Source organism: Oncorhynchus masou, chromosome 24 (assembly GCF_036934945.1).
Source record: "Oncorhynchus masou masou isolate Uvic2021 chromosome 24, UVic_Omas_1.1, whole genome shotgun sequence".
Classification (NCBI taxonomy): domain Eukaryota; kingdom Metazoa; phylum Chordata; class Actinopteri; order Salmoniformes; family Salmonidae; genus Oncorhynchus; species Oncorhynchus masou.
The window spans coordinates 38,629,347-38,656,999 of record NC_088235.1 but is presented as its reverse complement, the minus strand read 5'-3'; the positions used below and the strand labels follow the sequence as shown (position 1 = coordinate 38,656,999).

The 27,653-nt window shown below is 42.0% G+C and overlaps 1 pseudogene; it reads left to right on the top strand.

The window, feature by feature from the left end:
- The first annotated feature begins 156 nt into the window (after positions 1 to 156).
- On the top strand, positions 157 to 27,645 carry LOC135511382 (collagen alpha-1(XXI) chain-like; annotated as a pseudogene).
- Positions 27,646 to 27,653: the final 8 nt, after the last annotated feature.

Below are 27,653 nucleotides of genomic sequence, written 5' to 3'. Positions count from 1 at the left end.
CCTAATCCTACCAATTTAGTAAAACAGTGCACTGTTCCTCACTATAGATAATCGGGGGAAATGGCTAACATTTAAGTGAGATTTCCTTGATCTTAGAGCTTCTCTTATTTTTACTTTTGCAGGTGTTTATAATCCCTGGCACATCACATTTAGAAAATGCCAGCCCTAAAAGAAATGCTGGTTTTCCCAGTACTTCAGCTTTCTTTGGATTGACCAAAAGCCAGGAATTACCAAGTAAGTACCATGAAATGACTTTTTATTCCCTTTGGCTGTTTTTTTTAACCTTTATTTAACCAGGCAAGTCAGTTAAGAACAAATTCTTATCTTCAATGACAGCCTGGGAACAGTGGGTTAACTGCCTGTTCAGGGGCAGAACGACAGCTCGGGGGTTTGAACTCACAACCTTCCGGTTGCTAGTCCAACGCTCCAACGCTCTAACCACTAGGCTACACTGCCGCCCCGTTTATTGAGGGTATAATAATACTGCTTGATTGATTTTCAGCTTTTCTCAAGACTGTCTGTTTTCTTTCTTTCCAATATTAGCAAAGTTGGTTGGCGTGGAAATTTACGAACAGTGATTCGGGCAACGCAATGCAATTTGATCCTCTATTTCTGTATGACCAGCAAGTGGCAGCACTGGTACATACAACCATAACCCTCTCAGAAGATTACACATCCTTCCCCTCTTGAGTAGTTCCTGCAGTCAGTATGGGATTTTGGCTTAACAGAATGTTTCACTACTAACCCCAACTGACGTCACGGTGAGGTCAAAAATATCCCGACTTCCCATTTTGTGAATGAAATGACACCCATAGAATTAGGAAATATGACACCCTTCAATTGTGGGAATGAGAGTCAACTGAATTAATGTTGTGCCAAGTGTAATGACATTTTGTAGTGTGTAATCAAGTGTGCTGTTCTTTGTTAAAGTTACTGCAAATCAACACTGATTGAACAAATAACTATTTCACAAAACATTAGATTGAAAAAGTTTGATGCTGTTGAATACCAGTAACATGAATACCAATAATCATTGTTTGATTGATCATATTTTGCGATAAATCACTTTTTGATTGATTTACCTGTCCAGTCCTTCCACATGCCCACTGCCACTGCACTGTTCAATCTACTATGTGACTTTTTCAATTGACGTGTTTTATGTCTAAAAATGCATCCAGATCCTCATCATTCACTGCCTTAAACCCTTCAACACTATGAACATGACATTGGTGAAAAACTGAGCTGCATGTTTTTACTCTGAGGTTATGTCATGCTAGAGGAGTTCTGTGTATCTAAGTCCAGAGGGGTGAGGAAGGTAGACAAATCTGAACCTGATTCAGTGACCTCCCGTGTGAACCCTGCCAAGCACCTGCACAAAACAATGAGGTATTGTCTGCATGCACATTTCAGGCTAAATTGATTAGAATAGATTGGAATTTGTGAGGTTTCAAATAAATACATGTCAAGATGTGCAGTTGATTCTCAGAGGTTAACACAGGAAACACTTATTTCCAAAGTAGTCCTGACTAGAATTTCCCTGATATTCAAACTTAACACACATAGTTCAAATAATTACAGAATTAAAAAGGTACAAATGTACAGATACAAGTAATCAACCAGAGTGTAAGTGTCGGGCACAACATTGTTCTAACTTCAGAAACATGTTGTTATAGAATCGACATGCCTCTGACATGTAGAAAAAGTCAGCATATTAGCTTTATTTATAGTATTTCCAGTATGTTGCATCCTCCTGAACGAGACCCAGCGCCCAAACTTTGTCATTCCACCTCTCCTCACTCAATAATTATGTTCATCTTCAGGTTTTCTACTTTCCTCCCATGTGAGCTAGTTAACATGAGCTAGGACCATGCACCAAAAGGACAGATTAATAGCGACGTGTATTGTATGAGCTCCGTTTATTCTCTGCTCCTTTGCCAAAGGGGTATCCACGGTTTTTATTATCACTTCCAAACAACAGATTTGATTTCATCTCCTGCACGGAACTCTACAAATGTGCCTTTGCTTCATAACTTGATGTTCACCAATTGACAGTTGGTGGAACATCACTGGAGTTTCATTCAGTCATCACAATGGATGAATCTAGTAATTGACTTGTTTGTTGATTAGCATAATGGTGTGTTGTTGGTCAAAATGCATTATGAGTAGTCATAGTGTGTCAGCCTATCATCCATGGTTTCCTTTGGAAGTGAAGACATTGTCATTAAATTGGAATAGGGGAGGATTTTCCCCAGCCATCTTCAAACCCTCATTGACACTTTCTTGGCATAGATAGGCTACACAGATGTATGCTGTTTGTCTACTCATTGCTGGGAGGCATTGAACATCAGTAGTTCATCTATTTGTTGGGTCTTTTCCCTCTGTGTTGTGGCCAGCAAAGCTGTCCTCAATGAATGTATGTATGTGTATGTCTGTATATGTATATATATTTGCAAAAAATATATATGGGGGATTGAAAGTGATGCAGACAATTACCTTGATGGAAGCTACAATCTATCTGCAATATTAAATCTGATTTTCTTTTACAAAAATGTAAAATGTTCAATGCCTGACAACTAAGATATGTTTATATTGAGAATCAGAAGTGTGTTACTATAAATTAAATACAAATCATGGAAACAAAGAATGATGTAAAATGTCAAAGTACAGCATCAAAAAGGCAACAGGAGTGATTTGCCCTGACAGGAAGCCACAGAGGGAGAGAAGAGGGTATATACAATTAGGTTGTGCAACAGGCCTGCTGTGATTGAAAACATTAATGGTAGATTCAGTTTCAGTTTCAGAGTTTCCAACTAGGGTGGTTTTGAAATCAAAAGCAGAGGTTTAAAAGCAGCGGGAAAAGCTTTCAAATGTTAAGCTCACTGATTGTGTTGTTTCAAAAGTATTTGATCATTTTATTCTAAATACAATTGCACTACAAATGCAAGTGCTTGTTCTACATGAAAATAGTATGTTTTGAACTATGTTCAGTGTCTCCTAATACACCATGATTGTCGTGCAACAGTGATGTGTACCCCGACGGCCTGCCCTCCAACTACTCCATCATTGGGGCGGCAGTGTAGCCTAGTGGTTAGAGCATTGGACTAGTAACCGAAAGGTTGCAAGTTCAAATCCCCAAGCTGACAAGGTACAAAATCTGTCGTTCTGCCCCTGAACAGGCAGTTAACCCACTGTTCCTAGGCCGTCATTGAAAATAAGAATTTGTTCTTAACTGACTTGCCTAGTAAAATAAAGGTGAAAAAAAAAAAAAAATTGCCACATTTAAGGTGACGAAGGACGCCGCCAAGAGGTCCTGGAAACTGTGGTAGGTCAGCGACACTGATGGATGTGAACAGGTGGGCCTCCGTTTCCAGGGCGACACACGATCTCTGGACTTCTTCTACACCAGCCCCAGTGGCACCCAGATGCTGCGCACATTCCACCGGGTGGAAAAGCTGTTCAACGGTGGCTGGCGCTGCAGGTCAAGGGAGATAAGGTCAGGTTGCTGGTGGATTGCGAGGAGGTGAGCGTGGAGCCCATCGACAATCCCAGACCCATCATCCACCAAGGTTACACCTCCATTGTAAAGAGGGCTGTGGGAGACCGCTCCGCCTCAGTAAGTTCTGTGCTGTTCAGACCAAATCAAGCTGGGTTGCCTACAGTATTTTGCAAATGTATTAAACATTGATGAAGGCAGCACAGTCAATTCAGTGTTCATAAGGAAGCACACAGACCATAATATCCCGTGCCCTGGTATTGTAGGTAGACCTCCAGCAGATGGATGTGTCCTGTGATCCAGAGAAGGCCTACTCAGAGGACTGCTGTGAGCTCTCCAGTGTGGTGAGTTGGAAGCGACTGTCAGCGGGTTCATGTTCCTCACTGAGAGATATGTACAGTTCAGTCTTTTAATCTAGCCTGTACTCTCATTGTCTCCCATAGAAGTGACTACGTGCTCCTCCCAAATGTGTGCTGTGTGTTTGTGTGGTGTCTCTAGGGAGTAGGGAACCAATCATAAGAATTAGTTCTGTCCCTACAGGTGGACTAATCAAGTTCTATTCTATTTAGTGTGGAGGGTATGCTGAAATTGGACTGACAGCAGGAAGGGCCACCTGTACGTGTATGCCCGGACAGCCTGGCAACCAGGGGCCCCCAGGACCAAAGGTGACTACTAGGCTCATTACAGCACCACTGCTTTGAATCATGACCTGAGAGCCATTAGCCTGGCGGGCCAGTCTCTGTGTTCGTTCATTGGCAATGATAAAAGAGTTGATTACAGCACATACAGGATGAGACCAACTTGGCTTGCTCATGGTCCAGGCTAATGGTAACTGCTGCCACTGTATTTCTCCATCTGCAGGGTCACAGAGGTCTCCCAGGCAACACAGGAGAGCCAGAAAGACTAGACAACTGGGTAAGGACATTTTCTCATTATAGTTCTCACTATGGTGTTGAGTTGAGCTGTATGGGCGAGGGTCAACAACTTAGAATAATGAGTGTTAATTGTCACTCAGAATGTATGCTCTCTGTTGGTCTTTGTAGATTTTACAGTATGCAGACATTAGATGTTGGGCTGTAGGCTCCATATTGACTGAGGAGGTTTCTACAGTGAATTAAATAGAAGAACCACTGCTTGCTCGACAGCACTGAAGTTGTGGAAAAGGGCAATGGAAGCATAACTGAGAAACGGTATGATGTTTCAATAGCAGGCTTATCTGCATTGGAAGGGAAATGGTTTAGCTCAACATGACAAAGGATCGTAGACTGTCTGGTCTCACTTTAACATTAGGGGATGCTTAACAGAACACTTAATATATTGAATCTGAATGTGTTGAATTCCACACACAGCGAAAGAAGACAGTTGCATAAAATTATTGCAAATGCCTAATAATGAATGTCGTTTTACTTGCTATGGTAGGTTGCTATGTTTTATACGTATTAATCATTGTTTCATAATTGTTTTCATCGTAGTCATCAACATCGTACTACTGCCCTTCATTTACTTAGCACTCAGGAGGAATGCTTTGTCATTGTCAGAGGACTGGAGAGAGTTGAGAACAGAACACCTCTTAAAGTACAATAGAAAGCCATCCAGCGCAGAGCAGCGGACAAAATGTTTATTAAGCAGTTTAATGAAAGGACATGGCATACTCATTGCATCAGGATTCAATTACATGTTTGACTATGCAAACATAACCCTGCTTGTAGGCTTCAGGCAGTAGACATGATTATTTCCATTGAGACTGAGTTATGACTAATTTACCTCTTTGATGTAGCTCCAGTACTCAGTGGTATGCTGGACTTAAAATGCATAATGTCTTTTAAACACAACCCAGAGAACCGAGAACATGTGCCCAATAGTGTGCAAGGCTGGCAGTGGGTCTTCAAAGACAGAGGACGAGTTGTTGGCTTGGCATTTAACATGCCCTTTAGTCTGGAGAGACTCTGGGCGAAAATGGCCCATATATTCCGCACATCACACACACACACACACACACACACACACACACACACACACACACACACACACACACACACACACACACACACACACACACACACACACACACACACACACACACACACACACACACACACACACACACACACACACACACAGAGAGAGAGACACACAGACAGAGACACACAGACACGACTATCCTGGGTACTCACTCAAAGACAGGGGGATGAGGGGGACATACTGTTTCTGAAGCTCAGTTGGGGGCCAACATCTGTCTTCTGTGACTCAGTGGAACCCTCACCCCCTGCCAATATGTAAGTCACAGAGCACGACCATGTTTACAGCCACCCCCGCTGACGTCTAAGGAGGGCATTCCCTGGCTGCAATATATGAACTGACCACCCCGGTGGGTGGGTGGTCCTTCCATTAGTAAAGTTGTAAAGTTCATGGTCAGGCTTCTGGATAAAGCATTTAGCGTCTCCAAGGTCAGCCTCTTAGTAGCTGACTGTGCATGGCGTGGTCTGAAGTGAGATGGTTAGTAAACTGGTGTCATGGAATAGAGGACTGTTGGTCTTGATCAAAGGTGTTGGTTGACCAAGTAGAATAACCCCAATTCAAAGGCCAAAACAGTGTCTTATATGAGTGATGATATGAGCATCTGTGTGGAAACACTTACAGAATAAGTTGTTCAACTTTCCCTTCGCTATGACACATCTTTCCTCGGGTCATAAATTGTGGTCTACACTTTGTTAACACTAACTCCATGTTTCAGGGGTCAGCATGTCTCGCACTACTTAGATCTTCGGTCTAAAGGAAATATTTAACACATCATTATAGTCATCATGTACTACTAGAAACCCCTAATAGCCCATGTTCAGATTTCATCCTTCTGTAAACATCTAACTCCTCCAAGGAAATGTTATGGTTATTATGATAACTTCAAGTGTTTGGATTGATATTGTATATTCCATTCAAAGGCCACAATGAAATGCATATAACTTAGTGTCATGCCCACACACTTGTCAGGTTGGGAAACTCCTATGTGTTCCGCCAATGTCTGGTCTGTCTTATACAATCAGTCAGAGCCACATTCCACTGGCCAAGAGTACTGTATAACAGTCACCATGGACGGCTGTGATACACTGCTCTACAGTAGTTCAGTCATGACATAATTTGTTATTTCACATCTAATTACTGTAAATTCAGTCATATGATTTTGCATGCCTAAGCTGGGTTCTGCATGAACACTGTGCAAAACAGAAAAATAGGAAGGTCCCCGAGGTGAGCTTGTGTGTTCTGATTGACGCAAGTGCACATTCCACTAGAATTACAGTTGAAGTCGGAAGTTTACATGCACCTTAGCCAAATACATTTAAACTCAGTTTTTCACAATTCCTGACATTTAATCCCAGTAAAAATCCCCTGTTTTAGGTCAGTTAGGATCACCACTTTATTTTAAGAATGTGAAATGTCAGAATAATAGTAGAGATAATTATTTATTTATGCTTTTATTTCTTTCATCACATTCCCAGTGAGTCAGAAGATTACATACACTCAATTAGTATTTGGTAGCATTGCTTTTAAATTGTTTAACTTTTTCTGGTAGCCTAAATTGTCAAATGTTTCGGGTAGACTTCCACAAGCTTCCCACAACAGGTTGGGTGAATTTTGGCCCATTCCTCCAGACAGAGCTGGTGTAACTGAGTCAGGTTTGTAGGCCTCCTTGCTTGCACACACTTTTTCAGTTCTGCCCACAAATTTTCTATAGGATTGAGGTCAGGGATTTGTGATGGCCACTCCAATACCTTGACTTTGTTGTCCTTCAGCCATTTTGGGACTTTGTCCATTTGGAAGAGCCATTTGCGACCAAGCTTTAACTTCCTGACTGATGTCTTGAGATGTTGCTTCCATATATCCACATAATTTTCCTCCCTCATGATGCCATCTACAGTGCCTTGCGAAAGTATTCGGCCCCCTTGAACTTTGCGACCTTTTGCCACATTTCAGGCTTCAAACATAAAGATATAAAACTGTATTATTTTGTGAAGAATCAACAACAAGTGGGACACAATCATGAAGTGGAACAACATTTATTGGGTATTTCAAACTTTTTTAACAAATCAAAAACTGAAAAATTGGGCGTGCAAAATTATTCAGCCCCTTTACTTTCAGTGCAGCAAACTCTCTCCAGAAGTTCAGTGAGGATCTCTGAATGTTCCAATGTTGACCTAAATGACTAATGATGATAAATACAATCCACCTGTGTGTAATCAAGTCTCTGTATAAATGCACCTGCAATGTGATAGTCTCAGAGGTCCGTTAAAAGTGCAGAGAGCATCATGAAGAACAAGGAACACACCAGGCAGGTCCGAGATACTGTTGTGAAGAAGTTTAAAGCCGGATTTGGATACAAAAAGATTTCCCAAGCTTTAAATATCCCAAGAAGCACTGTGCAAGCAATAATATTGAAATGGAAGGAGTATCAGACCACTGCAAATCTACCAAGACCTGGCCGTCCCTCTAAACTTTCAGCTCATACAAGGAGAAGACTGATCAGAGATGCAGCCAAGAGGCCCATGATCACTCTGGATGAACTGCAGAGATCTACAGCTGAGGTGGGAGACTCTGTCCATAGGACAACAATCAGTCGTATATTGCACAAATCTGGCCTTTATGGAAGTGGCAAGAAGAAAGCCATTTCTTAAAGATATCCATAGAAAGTGTCATTTAAAATTTGCCACAAGCCACCTGGGAGACACACCAAACATGTGGAAGAAGGTGCTCTGGTCAGATGAAACCAAAATTGAACTTTTTGGCAACAATGCAAAACGTTATGTTTGGCGTAAAAGCAACACAGATCATCACCCTGAACACAACATACCCACTGTCAAACATGGTGGTGGCAGCATCATGGGTTGGGCCTGCTTTTCTTCAGCAGGGACAGGGAAGATGGTTAAAATTGATGGGAAGATGGATGGAGCCAAATACAGGACCATTCTGGAAGAAAACCTGATGGAGTCTGCAAAAGACCTGAGACTGGGACGGAGATTTGTCTTCCAACATGACAATGATCCAAAACATAAAGCAAAATCTACAACGGAATGGTTCAAAACATAAACATATCCAGGTGTTAGAATGGCCAAGTCAAAGTCCAGACCTGAATCCAATCGAGAATCTGTGGAAAGAACTGAAAACTGCTGTTCACAAATACTCTCCATCCAACCTCACTGAGCTCGAGCTGTTTTGCAAGGAGGAATGGGAAAAAATTTCAGTCTCTCGATGTGCAAAACATAGAGACATACCCCAAGCGACTTACAGATGTAATCGCAGCAAAAGGTGGCGCTACAAAGTATTAAGTTAAGGGGGCTGAATAATTCTGCACGCCCAATTTTTCAGTTTTTGATTTGTTAAAAAAGTTTGAAATATCCAATGAATGTCGTTCCACTTCATGATTGTGTCCAACTTGTTGTTGATTCTTCACAAAAAAATACAGTTTTATATCTTTATGTTTGAAGCCTGAAATGTGGCAAAAGGTCGCAAAGTTCAAGGGGGCCGAATACTTTCGCAAGGCACTGTATTTTGTGAAGTGCACCAGTCCCTCCTGCAGCAAAGCACCCCCACAACATGATGCTGCCACCCTGTGCTTCACGGTTGGGATGGTGTTCTTCTACTTGCAAGCCTCCCCCTTTTCCCTCCAAACATAACAATGGTCATAATGGCCAAACAGTTCTATTTTTGTTTCATCAGACCAGAGGACATTTCTCCAAAAACCACTATCTTTGTCCCCATGTGCAGTTGCAAACCGGTGTCTGGCTTTTTTATGGAGGTTTTGGAGCAGTGGCTTCTTCCTTGCTGAGCGGCCTTTCAAGTTATGTCGATATCGGACTCGTTTTACTGTGGATATAGATACTTTTGTACCTGTTTCCTCCAGCATCTTCACAAGGTCCTTTGCTGTTGTTCTGGCATTGATTTGCACTTTTTGCATCAAACTACGTACATCTCTAGGAGACAGAAGGTGTCTCCTTACTGAGCAGTATGACGGCTGCATGGTCTCATGGTGTTTATACTTGCGTACTATTGTTTGTACAGATGAATGTGGTACTTTAAGACGTTTGGAAATTGCTCCCAAGGATGAACCAGACTTGTGGAGGTCTACAATTATTTTTCTGAGGTCTTGGCTGATTTCTTTTGATTGTCCCATGATGTCAAGCAAAGAGGCACTGAATTTGAAGGTAAGCCTTGAAATACATCCACAGGTACACCTCCAATTGACTCAAATGATGTCAATTAGCCAATCAGAAGCTTCTAAAGCCATGACATCATTTTCTTGAATTTTCCGAGCTGTTTAAAGGCACAGTCAACTTAGTGTATGAAAACGTCTAACCCACTGGAATTGTGATTTGTATAATTCACTCTATCTGTAAACAATTGTTGAAAAATTACTTGTGTCATGCACAAAATAGACGTCCTAACCGACTTGACAAAACTATAGTTTTTTAACAAGACATTTGTGGAGTGGTTGAAAAACGAGTTTTAATGACTCCAACCTAAGTGTATGTAAACCTTCGACTTCAACTGTACATACACTATATATACAAAAGTATGTGGACACCCCTTCAAATTAGTGGATGAGCAATTTCCGCCACACTCGTTGCTGACAGGTGTATAACATCGAGCATACAGCCATGCAATCTCCATAGACAAACATTGGGAGTAGAATGGCCTTACTGAAGAGCTCTGTGAATTTCAATGTGGCACTGTCATTGAATGGCACCTTTCCAATAAGTCAGTTCGTAAAATTTCTGCTAGTGCTGCCCCAGACATCTGTAAGTGCCGTTATTGTGAAGTTGAAACGTCTAAGAGCAACAACGGCTCAGCAGCGAAGTAGTACTGTAGGCCACACAAGCTCACATATTGGGACCGCCGAGTGCTGAAAAATTGTCTGTCCCCAGTTGAAACACTCACTACCGAATTCCAAACTGCCTCTGGCAGCAAAGTCAGCACAAGAACTGTTCGTTGGGAGCTTCATGAAATGGGTTTCCATGGTCGAGCAGCCGCACATAAGCAGAAGATTACCATGCGCAATGCCAAACGTCGGCTAGAGTGGTGTAAAGTGCACCGCCATTGGACTCTGGAACAGTGGTAACTCGTTCTCTGGAGTGATGAATCACGCTTCATCAATCTGGATTTTGCGGATGCCAGGAGAATGCCACCTGCCTCAATGAATAGTGCCAACTATAAAGTTTGGTGGAAGAGGAATAATGGTCTGTGGCTGTTTTTCATGGTTCGGGCTAGGCCCCTTAGTTCCAGTGTAGGGAAATCTTAAAGCTATAGCATACAATCCCGTTCAAAATTATTCTGTGCTTCCAACTTTGTGGCAACAGTTTGGGGAAGGTACTTTCCTGTTTCAGCATGACAAGTCCCCCATGCACAACGTGAGGTCCATACAGAAATGGTTTGTCAAGATCGGTGAGGAAGAACTTGACTGGCCTGCACAGAGCCGTGACCTCAACCCCATCAAACAGCTTTGGGATGAATTGGAATGCCCACTGTGAGCCAGGCCTAATCTCTCAACATCAGTGCCCAACCTCACAAATGCTCTTGTGGCTGAATGGAAACAAGTCCCCACAGCCATGTTACAACATATAGTGGAGGCTGTTATAGCAACAAAGGGTAGACCAACTCCATATTAATGCCTATATATAAAATTGGAATGAGATGTTCGACAAGCAGGTGTCCACATACTTTTGGTCATGTGGTGTGTCTAGCATAATCTGGTTTTCCACCTGCTTGCTATACAGCTAACACTGCCTTTCTTCCCCTAGTCTGCTTTGTAACTAATTGTAAACGTTTTTTTTCTGCTGCAGGGAGGTATGGGACAGACAGGTGACTATGGCCATGTTGGGGAGCCAGGCGCTAAGGTAAGAGGTCAACACCTTTGTTTCAATGTTTAAACAAATGTGTATAACAACAACCTGTCTCCCTCAGGGCATTGAAGGAATCAAAGGAAACAAGGGGATGAGAGGACTTCATGGCCTTGATGTAAATCCAGCATCAAACACATTTCCATAATCTCTTTAGCTGGTCAGTGGTGTCACAGTACAGATTACTGCTAACGAGCTGCTGTGTTTCAGGGCGACAGAGGTCCCAAAGGTCTGAAGGGATTACAAGGTGCCGGGGGCTTCAAGGTAGATTGTGTTGTGGTTCGTCATGAAGCATGTGGTCTCTTCAAATCCTCTAGGCTTCCATTTGTTCTGCCAACTCAGCATATGCAGATTGCAGAGTCATATATACAGTGTATAATAATTATGGCTCCGAGCGTATGTAGTCATTTTGAAAAGTAACAAAGTTGCTACTTTTAATGAGTGTTGTTTTCCTGAGTGTCGTGCTTGTACTATGTAATAGAATATTAAGAGGGTCTCATATGGGTGTTTTGATGATTACAGGGAACTCAGGGGTCTCCTGGAGAGCTGGGTGAGACCGGAGAACAAGGAGGAACTGTACGTTTTTCTAAAGATGGGAGATACATACAGTATTGCAGTATTGTCATTGGTTTTATCATCATTGACTAACTTGTCTGTCTTCTTGAAGGGAGATCCAGGTCCACTTGGATATGAAGGAATTCCAGGATATACAGGAGTGAAAGTGAATATCATTTAATCCACCAGACAGTCTTATTTCCCCATGTTCTCTCCTATGAATTATTTAATTTTCAATAACATTGTATGCTTGTATTCTTGTTTGAAGAGAGCAGAAGGGCCCTCCGGTGTTGAAGGACCGGTTGGAGCACAGGTATGTTGAGGGACCACACAGTCAACCCCACATGTTATGATAATCATAGCCGCGGGAAGTAGGGGTGCTGCAGCACCCCCTGAAAAATCAGATAACAATACTTTATTTTTTTAATAATAATAATGATTAAAAATATTTTTCTACACAAAAGTAGGGGCCTTTACAATTCACCGATATATTTGTCTGTAGAGCAGGCAACAAACAAAAAATCAGCACAAACAACATTAGTACCTCTGGCCAGGTTTGGGAATAGTCTTGACTTAACAAATTGAGTTAGTAATGGTAGCACTTTTAGCCCTAGTGATTTCCTAGTGGGAGGACTATCTGTAGGTCAGCTAACAAGGCAGTGAGGATGTTTACAGTATCTCCATACTGTCCATCAAATTCCACTGTAGATGAAGAAGTCCTTAGTGACATTAAAACATCTCCAGTCACAACAAACAGGAACAAATTGTGTTAATGTACAGTATGTACATACAGTATATTCAGAAGTATTTAGACCCCTTGACTTTTTCTACATTTTGTTGCGTTACAGCCTTATTGTCAAATGTATGAAATCGTTTTTTCTTTCTCATCAATCTACATACAATATCCCTTAATGACAATGCAAACACAGGTTTTTAGACATTTTTGCAAATTTATTATTCACATTTACACAAGTATTCAGACCCTTTACTCAGTACTTTGTTGAAGCACCTTTGGCAGTGATTACAGGCTCAAGTCTTCTTGGGTATGACGCTACAAGCTTGGCACACCTGTATTTGGGGAGTTTCTCCCATTCTTCCCTGCCAATCCTCTCAAGCTCTGTCAGGTTGGATGGGGAGCATCCCGGCACAGTTCTTTTCAGGTCTCTCCAGAGATGTTCGATTGGGTTCAAGTCCGGGCTCTGGCTAGGCCACTCAAGGACATTCAGAAACTTGACCCCGAAGCCACACCTGCATTGTCTTGGCTGTGTGCTTAGGGTTGTTGTCCTGTTGGAAGGTGAACCTTTGCTTCAGTCTGAGGTCCTGAGCGCTTTGGAGCATGTTTTCATCAAGGATCTCTCTGTACTTTGCTCCGTTAATTTTTCCCTCGATCCTGACTAGTCTCCCAGTCCCTGCCGCTGAAAAACATCCCCACAGCATGATGCTGCCACCATCATGCTTCACCGTAGGATGGTGCCAGGTTTCCTCCAGACGTTATACTTAGCATTCAGGCCAAAGAGTTCAATCTTGGTTTCATCAGACCAGAGAATCTTGTTTCTCATGGTCTGAGAGTCCTTTACGTGTCTTTTTGGCAAACTCCAAGTGGGCTGTCGTGTGCCTTTTACTGAGGAGTGGCTTCTGGCTGGCCACTCTACCATAAAGGTCTGATTGATGGAGTGCTGCAGAGATGGTTGTCCTTCTGGAAGGTTCTCCCAACTCCACAGAGGAACTCTGGAGCTCTATCAGAGTGATCATTGGGTTCTTGGTCGACTCCCTGACCAAGGCTCTTCTCCCCCGATTGCTCAGTTTGGGCAGGCAGCCAGCTCTAAGAAGTGTCTTGGTGGTTCCAAACTTCTTCAATTTAAGACTGATGGAGGCCACTGTTTTCTTGGATCTTTAATGCTGCAGACATTTTTTGGTACCCTTCCTCAGATCTGTGCCTCGACACTCAGAGCTCTACGGACAATTCCATCGACCTCATGGCTTGTGGGATCAGCTGTGGGATCTTATATATAGAGATGTGTGCCTTTCCAATCAATTTAATTTACCACAGGTAGACTCCAATCAAGTTGTAGAAACATTTCAAGGATGATCAATGGAAACAGGATTCACCAGAGCTCAATTTTGAGTATCATAGCAAAGGATCTGAATAGTTATGTAAATAAGGCATTTATGTTTTTATTTTTTATAAACATGCAACATTTTGACAAACCTGTTTTTGCTTTGTCATTATGGTGTATTGTGTGTATTTTGATGAGGACATTATTTACTACATTTTAGATTTTGTCTGTAACTTAACAAAATGTGGAAAATGGTAAGGGTCTGAATACTTTCCAGAATGCACCGTACATATCTCCAATACCTTGTACCCCTGCACAATGATCTGGTGCTGGTCCTCCCTGTATATAGCTTTATTATTGGGTATTTCATTCCACTTATGTTACTTTTTATTTTCCCTTAACTGGGAAGGGCTTGTAAGGTTGGTTAAGTCTACTCCCGTTGGAGTTCGGCACATGTGACAAATAACATTTGATTTGAATTGAAAGTAAAATTTGTCCCATTTCAGTGAAACAGAATAAATAAACAGAATAAATAAAGCCACAGAGGTTTTACATTGGTAAAAAAAAACTGTTTTTCATCCCACATGTGGTTTGTCTTGACGTTGACGTTCTATGTCTTGACAGGGTGTTGTAGGTGATCCTGGAGAGACCGGAGCTACTGGGGAAAAGGGCAAACCTGTACGTATGTCACATCATCACGTCTCTCATTTCTAAACATGCAAACAGTTCCTTCGCTTTACATTATTCACCAACAACAATAGTATATATTTACAAGCATATGCAGTAGAACTAGAAATGGACATATTGCTATATCAAATAAAATGACATATATTCAATTCAATTCAAGGGGCTTTATTGGCATGGGAAACATGTGTTAACATTGCCAAAGCAAGTGAGGTAGATAATATGCAAAAGTGAAATAAACAATAAAAATTAACAGTAAACATTTAGCATACAGAAGTTTCAAAACAATAAAGACATTACAAATGTCATATTACATATATACAGTGTTGTAACGATGTACAAATGGTTAAGGGTACACAAGGGAAAATAAATAAGCATAAATATGGGTTGTATTTACAATGGTGTTTGTTCTTCACTGGTTTCCCTTTTCTTGTGGCAACAGGTCACACATCTTGCTGCTGTGATTGCACATATCTCATTATTCAACTTGTTTGTCAACACCAGGGTGCCCAAGGAGCAGAAGGAAGATATGGCACCATTGGACAAAAATGTACGTTTAATCTCAGAGATGAGCAAACTTTGGAAAACCTTTAGTAACACCAATAACAACATATCTCTGCAGGGCATTATTGGAGACCCTGGTTTGCCTGGGAGAGATGGTGACATAGGAGTAGAGGTAGGTTGACAGTCTTTCATCATCCATGATGCTGTTTACAGGAATGCTTTACAGAAATACGTACCATGTATTTTTAGGACATCAGCAACATGTTGAATACCCCTCATGAGACATGATGAGCCGGGGAATGTGCACCATATCTATTGTCTGTTCTATTATCTATCCGTTCTCAAGGCTTATCAAGGACCACAGGGCCCGGAGGGTAGAAACTGACAATTTGGAATAATGGTAACAGAATTAGCCAATAAAACAAAAACATTTTATTTATTAGATTCGTATATGTTAATTAAGGTGTGTTGTTTTACCCTAAATAGGGGGGGGGGGAAGGAATGCTGGGGCCGGCAGGGGAGATGGGGCCTCAAGACCAAACTGTAAGTACAGTCGTCTTTCACATCTGTCACACCAAAGTTCCAAAGGCTGGGCCTAAAATACTGTATAAGAGGTCATACAAGAAGTTTTGTAGTGATTCTTATGTTGATGATTTAAAGAATATTTCCTGGGCTGTGGTGTGTATTGAGGAGCAACCAAATGCTTCACCTGACACATTTATGGAATTGCTTATTCCAGTTACTAATAAGCACCCATTAAGAAAATGACGGTAAAAATGGTTAAATCCCCGTGGATTGAGGAGGAATTAAAAAATTGTATGGTTGAGAGGGATTGGCAAAAGGGATGGCAAATAAGTCTGGTAGCACAACCGATTGGCATACCTACTGCAAATTGAGAAATCATGTGACTAAACTGAATAAAAATAAGAAGAAACTATACTATGAAACAAAGATAAATTATATAAAGAATGACAGTAAAATGCTTTGGAGCACCTTAAATGAAATTCTGGCTAAAAAGGCAAACTCAGCTCCATCATTCATTGAATCAGATGGCTCATTCATCACAAAACCCACTGATATTGCCAACTACAAGATCAGCAAACTTAGGCATGACATGCCACCAACAAACGCTGACACTGCACATCCAAGTATATCTGACCAAATTATGAAAGACAAGCATTGTAATTTTGAATTCCGTAAAGTGGAAGAGGTGAAAAAATTATTGTTGTCTATCAACAAAGACAAACTACCGGGGTCTGACAACTTGGATGGAAAATTACTGAGGATAATAGCAGACGATATTGCCACTCTTATTTTCCATATCTTCAATTCAAGCCTACTAGAAGGTGTGTGCCCTCAGAACTGGAGGGAAGCAAAAGTAAAGCCACTATCTAAGCCCCCTTTACTGGCTCAAATAGCTGACCAATCAGCCTGTTACCAACCCTTAGTAAACTTTTGGAAAAAACAATGTTTGACCAGATAGAATGCTATTTTAGAGTAAACAAATTGACTTTCAGCACGCTTATAGGGAAGGACATTCAAAAAGCACAGCACTTACATAAATTAGTGATTATTGGAGAGAAATTGATGATAAACAGATTGTGGGGTTTGGCTTTTGATGTTATCAATCACAGTCTGCTGGTGGAAAAACGTATGTGTTATGCCTTTATACCTCCTGCTATATTGTGGATAAAGAGTTACCTGTCTAACAGAACACAGAGGGTGATCTTTATTTATTTTATTTAACTAGGCAAGTCAGTTATCAACAAATTATTATTTAAAAATACAGCCTACCCCAGCCAAACCCTAACCCAGCGGACACTGGGCCAATTGTGCACCACCCTATGGGACTCCCAATCACAGCCGGTTGTGATACAGTCTGGAATTGAACCTGGGTCTGTAGTGATACCTCTAGCACTGAAATGCACTGCGCCACTCAGGAAACCTGTTAATGGAAGCCTCTCCAACATAATCCAGGTAGAATCAGGAATTCCCCAGGGCAGCTCTCTAGGCTCCTTACTTTTTTTCAATCTTTACTAATGACATGCCACTGGCTTTGAGTAAAGCCCGTATGTTATTGTATGCGGATCACTCAACACTATACACGTCAGCTACTACAGCAACTGAAATGACTGGAACACTTAACAAAGAGCTGCCATTTCAGAATGGGTGGCAAGGAATAAGTTTGTCCTAAATATTTAAAAAACTAAAAGCATGGTATTTGGGACAATGCCTCAAAAACCTAAACTAAATATTGTAATGAAAAATGTGGAAATTGAGCAAGTTGAGGTGACTAAACTGCTTGGTGTAACCCTGGATTGTAAACTGTCATGATCAAAACAACAGTAGTGAAGATGGGGAGAAGTATGTCCATAATAAAGCACTGCTCTGCCTTCTTAACAGCACTATCAATAAGGCAGGTACTACAGGCCCTAGTTTTGTTACACCTGGACTACTGTTCAGTTATGTGGTCAGGTGCCACAAAAAGGGACTTCGGAAAATTTAAATTGGCTCAGAACAGGGCAGCATGGCTGGCGCTTGGATGTACACAGAGAGCTAACATTAATAATATGCATGTCAATTTATTCTGGCTCAAAGTGGAGGAGAGACTGACTTCATCACTACTTGTATTTGTGAGATGTATTGAATGCACAGAGCTGTCTGTTTGAACTAATGGCACAAGGCTCTACAGAGAGCCATGACTACATGCAACTCTATTCCACATCAGGTAACTGATGCAAGCAGTAGAATCAGATGAAATAAACTGATAAAAATACACCTTATGCAACAGTAGGGACTGTGACGAGACACAAACACAGGCACAAACACATGCATACACACAGGATAACATATGCACTATACACACACGTACATATGGATTTTGTGTTGTAGATATGTGGTAGTAGAGTAGTGGCCTGAGGGCAAACACTTAATGTGTTGTGAAATATGTTGTGAATGTATTGAAATGTTTTTAAAATTATGTAACTGCCTTCATTTTGCTGGTCCCCATTGGCAGCATCTAATGGGGATCCATAATAAATTCAAATACACATCTTCACACGTCTCACTTTAATTAAGAACCCATTGCATTCAAGGAGGAGCATTGAGGAGCAGCACTCTTAAACGTATCCTTCTCAACAGATGTCTGTGTCCAGTCATTTGCCATCCTACTGTACAGGATCATTTTTTACTGTGAAAAGTAAGTGATCCCTCTGCTAAATTTAAGAAATGCTTCTCTCTCCAGGGCCCCAGAGGTTATAAGGGATCAGCAGCAAAGCCAGGAAGACACAGATTTATTGGACCCCCGGGACCTGTCGTGAGTGTTCCGGGTGACTCTTTGTAAACTATTTGAAATACAAGTTAATCTCTCCAAACCACTAAAACATGTCATTTCTCCAACAGGGGCATGTGGGAGCAGCTGGACGGCCAGGTCCCAAAGTAATCAACGTTATTCACCTACTGTACGGCTAGAAGAGCAACATGTAGGGAGTTCTATAATGAAGTGTGATAGCACCCAAATTATCAAGTCAAGTGTCAAGACATTCATTAGTCTACACCCAGATCACATAACATTATCACCACATATCTATGTGTTCTCAACGCTAAGATAAAACTGGTGACCAATACCTATATACTGTACTGTAAGTGTAAGTGAGTTTAGATGACGTTCTTCAGAATGTTACATAAAAGCACAGCTTTGCAATGAACTGATTTGATCATGCTACTGTATTCAGTACAGTACCAACATTTCACGACTAAGTTACAACACTAGACGAAACACTAGACCTACTCTATATCAATATCCAGAGATGTGCACAGACAAAACGTATTACCTGTCCTGTCTTTACATTTGTCACCACAAACAGACCTTCTGTAGCTCACTACCCCCCATTAACCTGGCAACCACCCCACATCAATCCCCATGTCCAGGGTGGAACAACAAAAAACTAGTGGATGATTCACTTAGTTCTCGCTGCCTGACTGGCTCTCCTCTTCTCCTCAATTGTCAAATGGCTGCTCTGCTCTTAAGGCATGTTCACTAGTGGTGACAAACTGGCTTTTACGGCAGAGCCATGGCTCTTGTTTCACAGAAAATCCTATTCTATCCCCATCTGAACCTGAGGTAACGTAGGTACTAATCTCCCCTGGGGGCCTGTTTAGGGCCTGTTCTACCTGTTTATGTGCCTGCTGATAACAAACTCAAAGCTTGCTTTGCACCATGTGGTCTGGACAGGGTCTGTTACAGGTGTTTACTAGATGGGTTTCTTACAATCCTCTCAATCATATGTGCATTATACAATCAATGTGTCTGTTTAGGCATTATGAAACATGTCAATTCTCTCACGGCGTGAAACCACATTCTCTGATGTAGAGTGAGAACAATGCAGATTCCTTAGAACCCCGGAAGTAGTTAGATCAAATATTTGACTCTCTGCAGCTGTTCATGCATTTCAAAACATGTTAAAAAAATGTACGGCAAAAAACAACGTAGTCATGCAGACTGAGAGCTGTATATATAAAACCCTGGATGTGTAGATCACGTATAGGACTTTCAACATGTTTTTGAAGTTTGGTCCTGTCTGATCCCACTGCACTGCAGTGCATAGCACACTCCATGTTGGCTGCGTCATTATGTGGCTCATAGTGGCTTCAGACTACAAAGTGTGTGTGAGTAAAACCATGGGCTTCTCTTTCCAGTGTCAGCTCTCAAATCAGAATATTACCTATTTTAAGAGCCTTTGGTGCTGGCTTTAAAAGCCATCAAAGGGCTAAATGCATTAAGACATGTAAATCAGTATCTGTACAAGCCTTAATATATTTGTTTAGTAACTCCTATTTCTGAATCTTGTTATGGATTTTTGTTTTACACACAACATTAGTAATGCTCCATTAAAATGTTATTGAACACTCTCCCAGGAACACTAAATAGAATTGCTGTGAATTAGGCATTTGGCACTTTGCATCTCCTTTACTTGTCATTATTTGTATACCTGTAATTGTTATGAAGACATCAGTCTGATACAGAGTCTAAAGGGAGACAAGTTGTTGGAACATTATGTCCCCTACAAAACAAAGTCGTTTTTGCAGTAGCCCTGAAGTACATGTTTATTTGACATTTGCCATCCATCAGGACAGAGGCGAAGGACTCTGGGGACACGTTGTCTACACACACACACGCGCACACACACACATCCTGAGTACACACACACACGCACGCAGGCACGCACACACGCACGCACACACACACACACATCCTGATCCTGGATGAAAAAAAGAAGATGGCAAAGATTTGTGTGCCATCAAAGACTCGTAGAGATTAATGAATGTGCGAGAAACACTGTCCTATAGATCAGATGAATTAGAGTCAAAGAAGGTTGCAAGGACATGCTGTGTTGTGTTTCAGTCATGTTTCACATGTTCAGACAGACAGTCTGTGAAAATAAGTAGTATGTACAATGGCATTTTAATCATCTGTTTTGTTTCAATTGTATCTTACAGGGAGATACAGGCATTGAAGGGATCCAACGGTGCAAAGGTACTTATACTATTGCTTTGTTTTTCATATATAAAATGTCATTGTGTTCAATTGTTTCTACTTCATCTTGAACAGTATTCATGAAGCCCATGTTATTTATCTGTACACACTCTGGGTTTACTTACTTTCCATAGGAAGAAAGGGGCGAAAAGGGCCCCAAAGGCAAGTTAAATATACTTTACTTGCATTGTAGTGCCATAGTCACATACAGTGAAAGAAAATGGGGACGACAGAGTCATTGCAGAAGACATTTGTATGAAGAATTGTTGTTAAGTCTTCCGAGTGGTGCACCAGTCTAAGGCACTGCATCTCAGTGCTTGAGGAGTCACTACAGACACCCTGGTTCGAATCCAGGCTGTATCACAACCGGCTGTGATTGGGAGTCCCATAGGGTGGGGCACAATTGGCCCAGCGTCGTCCAGGTTTGGCCGGTGTAGGCCGTCATTGTAAATAAGAATTTGTTCTTAACTAACTTGCCCACTTAAATAAAGGTTACATTTTTTAAAGTCCTGGGTATTCTACATAACCATATACACAGTGCCTTCAGAAAGTATTCATGCTTTTGACTTATTCCACATTTTGTTGTGTTACAGTCTAAATTCAAAATGTATTAATTTGTTTGTTTTTCTCTCACCTATATACACACAATACCCCCTGATGACAAAGTGAACATTTGTTTTCAGAACATTTTGCAAATGTATTGAAAATTAAATACACAGAGTGCCTTCGGAAAGGTATTCAGGCCCCTTGACTTTTTCCAAATTTTGTTACGTTACAGATTTATTCTAAAATGGATAAACATTTTTACAAATCCTCAGCAATCACATAATGACAAAGCGAAAACAGTTTTTTTCATTCATGCAAATGAATTTAAAAAAACCTGAGCTCAAAATCTTACATTTACATAAGTATTCAGGACCCTTTGCTATGAGACTCGAAATTGAGCGCAGGTGCATCTTGTTTCCATTGATCATCTTTAAGATGTTTCTGGTTTACAGTACATGTCAGAGCAAAAACCAAGCCATGAGATCGAAGGAATTGTCCTTACAGCTCCAAAACAGGGTTGTGTCGAGGCACAGATCTGGGGAAGGGTATCCAAAATGTTCTGCGGCATTGAAGGTCCCCAAGAACACAGTGGATTCCATCATTTCTTAAATGGAAGTCATTTGGAATCACCAAGACTCTTCCCAGAGCTGGCTGCCTGGCCAAACTGAGCAATCGAGGGAGAAGGGCCTTGGTCAGGGAGGTGATCAAGACCCGATGGTCACTCTGACAGTGCTCCAGAGTTCATCTGTGGAGATGGGAGAACCTTCCAGAAGGACAAACATCTGTGCAGCACTACACCAATCAGGCCTTTATGGTAGAGAGGCTAGACGGAAGCAACTCCTCATTAAACGGCACATGACATCCTGCTTGGAGTTTGCCCAAAGGCATCTAAAGAATCTCAGACCACGAGAAACCAGATTCTTTGGTCTGATTCAACTGATTCAACTCTTAGGCCTTAATGCCAAGCATCACGTCTGGAGGAAACCTGGCACTATCCCTACGGTGAAGCATGTTGGTGGCAGCATGCTGTGGGGATGTTTTTCAGCGGCAGTGACTGGGAGACGAGTTGGGATAGAGGGTAAAAAGAAAGGAGCAAAGTACAGAGAGATCCTTGATGAAAACCCTGAGTGCTCAGGACCTCAGACTGGGGCAAAGGTTCACCTTCCAACAGGACGACATCCCTAAGCACACAGCCAAGACAATGCAGGAGTGGCTTCAGGACAAGTCTTTGAATGTCCTTGAGTGTCCCAGCCAGAGCCCGGACTTGAACGCGATCAAACATCTCTGGAGAGACCTGAAAATAACTGCAGCAACGCTCCCCATACAACCTGACAGAGCTTGAGTGTCACGCCCTGACCTTAGAGAGCTTTTTATGTCTATATTTTAGTTTGGTCAGGGTAAGATTTGGGTGGGCATTCTATGTTCCTTTATCTATTTTTTGTATTTCTTTGTTTTGGTGGGGTATGGTTCTCAATCAGGGACAGCTGACTATCGTTGTCTCTGATTGGGAACCATACTTAGGTAGCTTTTCCCCACCTATGCTTTGTGGGTAGTTATTTTCTGTTTAGTGTTTTCTGCACCTGACAGGACTGTTTCGGTTTCGTTTATTCTCTTTGTTATTTTGTTATAGTGTTCAGTTTAAATAAAAAGCTTGAACACTTACCACGCTGCGCTTTGGTCCGATTATTCCTCATCCGGCAATGACACCCGTTACATTGAGAGGATATTTATTAAATATTTTTATTCATTTTTTAAATTGAACCTTTCTTTAACTAGTCAAGTCAGTTAAGAACAAATTATTATTTACAATGACAGCCAACCAAAAGGCAAAAGCCTCTTGCGGGGACAGGAGCTGGGATTTAAAAAAATATATATATACACTTCCGTTCAAAAGTTTGGGGTCTCTTAGAAATGTTCTTGTTTTTGAAAGAAAATCACATTTTTTGTCCATTAAAATAACATCAAATTTATCAGAAATACAGTGTTGACATTGTTAATGTTGTAAATGACTATTGTAGCTGGAAACGGCAGATTTTGATTGGAATATCTATAACTTGCATACAGAGGCCCATTATCAGCAACCATCACTCCTGTGTTCCAATGGCACGTTATGTTAGCTAATCCAAGTTTATCATTTTAAAAGGCTAACTGATCATTAGAAAACCCTTTTGCAATTATGTTAGCACAGCTGAAAACTGTTGTTCTGATGAAAGAAGCAATAAAACTGGCCTTTAGACGAGTTGAGTATCTGGAGCATCAGCATTTGTGGGTTCGATTACATGTTATTGTCCAAATGATCCAATTATTAGTTGGCTGCTGCTACTACAATTAGCTAGTAACGTTAGCAAACCCGTTGAGTTTTTGGAGCGAAAACAATAACGCTTTCGGCTACTGGCCCAACACTCTAACCCCTAGCTACCTGCTGCCCCTAGGCTACCTGCCGCCCAGTCTTAGGCTACCTGTCGCCCAGTCTTAGGCTACCTGCCGCCCAGTCCGACTCTTATGCTGTCAGAGTCCTTCACGTGCCTTTTTGCAAACTCCAGGCGTACTGTCATGTGCCCTTTTTCTCAGGCTCAGGCCACTCAGGCCACTATCCCCACCTGCTTCAAGATGTCCGCTATCACCCCCGTGCCCATGAAAGGGAAAGTAACTGAACTGAATGAATACTGACCCGTAGCACTCGCACTGTCATCATTAAGTGCTTCGATTGGCTAGTCAAAGACCACATCACCTCCTCCCTCCACGACAGACTCGACCCTCTCCAATTCACCTACCACACTGACAAATCCACGGATGACAAAATCGCCATTGAACTGGAAACTGCACTCACCCACCTGGACAAAAGGAATGCATATGTTAGGATGCTGTTCATCGACTACAGCTCAGCCTTCAATACCATCGTACCCTCTAAGCTCACCAAAAAGCTCATGGCCCTGGGACTGAACTTCACCCTATGCAACTGGGTCCTGGACATCCTGACGGGCCGGCTCCGGTGTTGAAGGTAGGCAATATTACCTCCTCCACACCTACTCTCAACACGGGGGTCCCACAAAGGTGCGTCCTCAGTCCTATCCTGTACCCTCTGTATTTATTATTATTTTTATTTCACCTTTATTTAACCAGGTAGCCAGTTGAGAAAATGTTCTCATTTACAACTGCGACCTGGCCAAGATAAAGCAAAGCTGTGTGACAAAAACAACAACCCAGAGTTACACATAAACAAACGTACAGTCAATAACACAAAATAAAAAAACAATTAAAAAATGTATGTACAGTGTGTGCAAATGTAGAAGAGTAGGGAGGTAAGGCAATAAATAGGCAATAGAGGCAAAATAATTACAATTTAGCATTAACACTGGAGTGATAGATGTGCAGATGATGATGTACAAGTAGATATACTGGGGTGCAAAAGAGCAAGAGGGTAAGCAATAATATGGGGATGAGGTAGTTGGGTGTGCTATTTACAGATTGGCTGTGTACAGGTACAGTGGTCTGTAAGATGCTCTGACAGCTGATGAATAAAGTTAGAGAGGGATATATACGACTCCAGCTTTAGTGATTTTTGCAATTCGTTCCAGTCATTGGCAGCAGAGAACTGGAAGGAGAGGCCGCCAAAGGAAGTGTTGGCTTTGTGAATGACCAGTGAAATATACCTGCTGGAGCGCGTGCTATGGGTGGGTGTTGCCATGGTGACCAGTAAGCTGAGATAAAGGCTATACCTAGCAAAGACTTACAGATGACCAGGAGCCAGTGGGTTTGGTGACGAATATGTAGTGATCGCCGCCAGCCAACGAGAGCATACAGATCGCAGTGGTGGGTAGTATATGGGGATTTGGTGACAAAACGGATGGCACTGTGATAGACTACATCCAGTTTGCTGAGCAGACTATTGGAGGCTATTTTGTAAATGACATCGCTGAAGTCAAGGATCTGTAGGATAGTCAGTTTTACGAGGTTATGTTTGGCAGCATGAGTGAAGGAGGCTTTGTTGCGAAATAGGAAGGCGATTCTAGATTTAATTTTGGTTTGGAGATGTTTAATGTGAGTCTGGAAGGAGAGTTTACAGTCTAACCAGACACCTAGGTATTTGTACTTGTCCACATATTCTAAGTCAGAACCGTCCAGAGTAGTGATGCTAGTCGGGCGGGAGGATGCGGGGCAGCAATGGGTTGAAGAGCTGGCACTTAGTTTTACTAGAATTTAAAAGCAGTTGGAGGCCACTGAAGGTGTGTTGTATGGCGTTGAAGTTCGTTTGGGAGTTTGTTAGCACAGTGTCCAAAGACTGCGTGGCCTCACATTGTTCCAACTCCGTCATTATGTTTGCTGATGACACGACAGTAGTAGGCCTGATTACCAACAATGATGAGACGGCCTACAGGGAGGAGGTAGGCACTCTGACGGTGTGGTGCCAGGTAAACAACCTCTCCCTCAAAGTCAGAAAAGCAAAGGAGCTGATTGTGGATTTCAGGGGGAACTAGGCTGTGCACGCTCACATGGAAACCGTGGTGAAGAAGGCACGAGAGTGACATATCAACCTCAGGATTCAGAAGAAATTGGTCCTGTCCCTGAGGTCCCTCACAGCCTGGTACAGCAACTCCACCGCTGCGGACCGCAAGGTGCTACAGAGGGTGGTATGCTCAGCAGAACGTACTGTACCATTGGTTGCACACTGTCTGCCTTCCAGGACACCTACAACACCAGGTGTCGCAGGAAGGCCAAGAAGATCACCAGGGACCCCTCTGGTTACCATGATGATAATCCTGTGGGTTTCAACTGTAAAACGTCCATGGATGACTTTTTTCAAATCCAATGTATTTTCAATGTAGATTCCACGTCCACGTTGATTCAACCAGTTTGTGCCCAGTGGGTTATGTCTGTGTGCTCTACCAAATGGGGACCAAGTTAGAGGAATTGTAGTTTAGTCCTGGGCATTTAACAACCTATCAGTATGTTGTGGGTGTATTACAGAACATTTCTGTTGATGTTCTGTCTGTGCTTTAGTTTGGAGACGTGGGTGCACAGGGTCCCCACGGTGGTCGGGGAAAGCGTGGGCCAGGGGTGAGCCCGGACACACAGGCCCCTTCGGAACTAAGGGCGTCCGGGGTGATGGAGGACCAGTCGGGTTTCAGGGTCCGCCAGGGCCACCGGTAAGTACAGGAAGTGCCATGTTCAGCAGGATTTGAAAAGGTCAAGTAACTTAATTTGTTTTGGGCAGGTGCCACACAAGCGTTGGATATCAAAGTAGGCCTTTTTAATGACTGTCTGGGTAAAAAAAAAGAGAAGACGAAGCCAGTACCACCTTTACATATATTGTATATGTCTCACATAGTAAAACTCACAAAAGTCACACATGCAATGGGTGACTCACCAACAACCCCTAGTGATAAGAGAGCATGGAACCTGCTTTCAATTGTGTTGTGTAAACAGTGACACTATTTACTGCCATCATTTTGTACTGACTGATCCATTCAGAACAAGCCACCATATTTACAACCTGCATTGTGCCAATATGCCAACTATCTTCTGTTTTCCTTGATAAAATATATATAACAGATACCCTAAACTAACGTCATCAGAGCTGTTCTCACAGACTTAGTCATTATAGCGATTGGCATAGACCATGTGTGGTAACAGTGTCGAGCAGGCTTGTGGTTTCTAATGGTTTCTAATTCATGTTGTTTCTTGTGACTCACAGCAAGAGTTGGCTGTAAATCTATAATGTGCCTAACAAAAGAATTGTTGTTTTTGTTTCTCTCCGTTCATTACATACACTCACCGATTTCCTCAAAGATCCTTGCATGCCATTGGTTGGGCCTGCCCTGTCCTGTAATGTTATATTCCATATCGCATGTCATTGTCCCACTGTTGAGTAATCTCCAAGTAATGGATGCAATCATGACTGTTGAACACTGTTGAAGTGCAGACTCCATACATTATTGTGTTTCTGTGTTTCCCAGGCCAAGTTAAATGCTTACATAGCGCCAGGAGTGAGAAAGCTAAAGTATTTGGCAGTATAGATTGGAATGAAAACATTCAGACTTTCCACGTCCCTGTGAAGACAACATAAGAAGTCACAGACAAAGCACTTGCTCTGGGTTGAACGGTTCTTGGAGGGATTCACCAGCATCCCTGGAGTGGAACGCCTTTTCCACATGTATTATGCACTAAGACAGACCCTGTTCAGGTTCCCCAAACTAACGTTTTCCACACTCTTAGAAAAAAGGGTTCCAAAAGTGTTCTTCTGCTGGCCCCATAGGACCACCCTTTTTGGTTCCAGGTAGAACCATTTTGGGTTTCACGTAGAACCCTCTGTAGAAAGGGTCCTAAATGCAACCCAAAAGGGTTCTACCTCGAACCACAGAATCTCTCAGGCTAATAGAAGTTCATGAAAC